Below are 3,449 nucleotides of genomic sequence, written 5' to 3' on the forward strand. Positions count from 1 at the left end.
CGTACCGCAAAAAAAAAAAAAAAAAAAGTGAAAATAGAATTACCATATGATCCAGCAATCCCACTACTGGGCATATACCCAGAGAAAACCATAATTCAAAAAGACACATGCACCCCAATGTTCACTGCAGCACTATTTACAATAGCCAGGTCATGGAAGCAACCTAAATGCCCATCAACAGACGAATGGATAAAGTTGTGCTACATATATACAAAGGAACATTACTCAGCCATAAAAAAGAACGAAATTGAGTCATTTGTTGAGACTGTCATACAGAGTGAAGTAAGTCAGAAAGAGAAAAACAAATATCGTATATTAACGCATATATGTGGAACCTAGAAAAATGGTACAGATGAACTGGTTTGCAGGGCAGAAGTTGATACACAGATGTAGAGAACAAACGTATGGACAGCAAGGGCGGAAAGCCGCGGAGGGGTGGGGATGGTGGTGTGCTGAATTGGGCGACTGGGATTGACATGTATACACTGATGTGCATAAAACTGATGACTAACAAGAACCTGCTGTATAAAAAAATAAATAAAATTGAAAAATTAAAAAAAAAAAAAAAAGAAGAAGTTCCTGTGGATGTAATCACACCGTACGTACTGTTTCCTGTATAGCTTCTTCCACTCAATGTTATATTTGTAGGTTTATCCATTCTGTTGTGTCTACCAGTACTTTGTTCATTTTCACAGCCATCTAGGATTTTATTGTTGGAATATACCACAATCCATATAATCGTTCAATTATAATGAGCATTTGGACTATTTTGCTATTATGCTATGAATTTTCTTGTACATGTCTTTTGGTCAACATAAGTATGCATCTGTGTTGGGTATACACCCAGGAGCGGGATCACTGGTTCCTAAAAAATATACATCTATACTCCCCTTTAGTACATAACTCCATAGAGTTTTCCAGAGCGCTGGCCCAATTTACACTCGGACCAGAATAATATAAATGTTGCTCCAATTGCTCCACATCTTTCTTCTCACTTGGTATTGTCACTGTAAGATGTTTGTTTTGTCTGGTTTAATTTTAGCCAACTCAGTGGGTGTGGAGTGGTGTCTTGTGGTTTTACTTTCCAGTTTCCTGACGACTAATGATGTTAAGCATCTTTTTAATATATTTATTAGCTATTTGGATATTCTCTTTTGTGATGCACCTGTTCAAATCCCTTGCCCCTTTTTGTATTGGATTTTCTTCATTTTTATGATTGATTTGTAAGAATTCATTGTATAGATGTACTTTCTTAGTTATATGTTTTGCAAATATCTTCTTTAACTCTTTGTCTTTGCTGTTCACTCATTTACTGGTTGTAATTTAATTCATCCAATGAGTGCCATTTCACTAACTTACAGAGTTGTAATTGTGTGTGTGAGCGTGTGTATTTAAATAAATAAAATGGAATATCAAAGCACTTCCCCAAAAAATTAACAAGAAACAAAAAAGTATGCAAGTGTGCCACAAACTTAACGAGAAAGTGAGAGACATCTACCTCATACTGGGGGTTATGAATACAGTCCAGAGATGAGACTTGGGCTGGTCTAGAAGGATGAGTAGGAGCTGCCAAGCTAACGAGGAAGCAAAGGGCATTCCAGGCAGGCTGAGATGCATGCGCACAGGCACAGAGGAGGGAGAGAATGTACTAGGTCTGGACACCTAACTGTGGAGTATGATTAGAGCAAAAGGTGTGTATAGGGTTATAGGCAGAAGAGTAAATTCTATAATAAAGAATTAAGTCAACAAATATTTACTGAGTGCTTACTATACGTCGGATAGTATTCTAAGCACTTGGGATAGTGCGGTAAGACAGATAAAAATTCTTTCTCCTATAGAACTTACATTATAATGAGATGAGACAAACAATAAACAAAATTAGTTAAGTACAACGTGTAGTATAAAAACAGAGAAAAGACAGGGAGTGCCAGGGTGGTGATGCTGGAGGAAGGGGTTAATGCGGCAATTTTAAACAGGATGGTCAGGAAGGCCCCACTGAGGTGACATTTAACAAAGACCTGATGAGGCTGAGGAGCAGGTCGCGTGCATATCTAAGGGAAAGGAAGAGGGAACAGCACAGTCAAAGGTTCTGAGCTGGGGTCTCCCTGGCAATGACAGGGACAGCAAGAAGAGATAAGGTCACAGAGGGAGCAGGTGGCCGGATCATGGAGGACCTTGTACATCTTTTTGGCATTTACTCTGAATGAGCTAAGAAGCCACTGGATGCAGATTCTGAACAGAGGAGAGACAAAGTGACTTAAGATTTAAAAGGATCACCCTGGATACTTTGTTGAGAATATTCTGTAGGTGGAAAGGGCAGAAGCAGAGAGACCCTTTAGGAAGACCAACAGTAATCAATCATGTGGGTAGGTGAAAGAGACGACTCTGGCAGCAGAAAGGCAAACAGCAGACTGAGGGCAGGAAAACCGGCAACACACTTCTGCAGTAATGCGGGTGAAAAGCAATGAAGATCCAAACCAGGCTGAGACACTAGGAATGGAGAAACAAAAACAGGACCGAACCACATATAGGAGGCAGAATCAATAGGACAGAGATGGAAAGGGATCAGAAGGACAGAGAAGGAGGTTTCTGACTCAGAGAACATATAACCTCAGAGTGCCAGGCAGACAGGAAATCCCAAGAGGGCCTTCAGCTTCCTAGCCTTAAAATAAAAAAAAAAATTGAGGGATCACTCTCTCTCCAAGAGACATAAAGCACTTCTCCTTCCATCAGTCACAAGGGACAGAAAGCCCTATATTATCTATGACACTAGTAACTCATTCACCTAGTTGCTCAAGCTAGAAACATGGGAGTCATCCCTGTCATCTCCCACTTTCTCAGCCCCACATCCAAACCACCAAAATATCTCTTTCATCCATTTTCCCATCACCGACACTACCAGCACCCAGGTGCAAGCTACAGGTCTCACCTGGAGGTCTATGAGAGCTCCCTAATTGGGCTCTCTTTTACCCTTGCTCCTCCCCAATTCATTCCTCACTGGATCATGCCGCTCCCCAGCTCAAAACTTGTCAGTGGCTTCCCGATACCTTCACGCTACAAAACGCTGCCTGATCTTGGCCCTTACCTCTCCAGCCTTACCCCAGGTCACTCTCCCCCTTGCTCTTTATGTAGCCCCACCTTGCAGAGCTCCTGGTACATAATAAACATTCAACACATGTTTGCTCAGTGAATGAAGCGAATATTCCAACTGTCAGTAAGCTAACTGCCCCAGAAGCCATGCGCTGTGCACCAAGTGGACAAAAGCCTTCAGGCCCACCCTGAGGAGCTCCTCCACTACCCAGGACTAGATCTCTCCTCACTCTAACTGGCAGTGCCCTGACCACAAACGGGAGGCAGATGCATTCAGTCAGTCATCACTGGCCGGGCTATGCGGCAGCTTGGGCTGCAGAGAGGGGAGCCCAAGGCTAAATACTGACCTCCTCGGCATT

General features: G+C 42.3%; 1 protein-coding gene across 1 annotated transcript in view; it reads right to left on the reverse strand.

Moving 5' to 3' along the window:
- POLR2F (RNA polymerase II, I and III subunit F) overlaps positions 1–3,449 on the reverse strand; it is an 11,173-nt gene that overhangs the window by 6,240 nt on the left and 1,484 nt on the right. The window lies entirely within an intron of this gene.

The sequence above is a fragment of the Lipotes vexillifer genome, unplaced genomic scaffold, assembly GCF_000442215.2.
Source record: "Lipotes vexillifer unplaced genomic scaffold, Lipotes_vexillifer_v1.1 scaffold382, whole genome shotgun sequence".
NCBI lineage: Eukaryota > Metazoa > Chordata > Mammalia > Artiodactyla > Lipotidae > Lipotes > Lipotes vexillifer.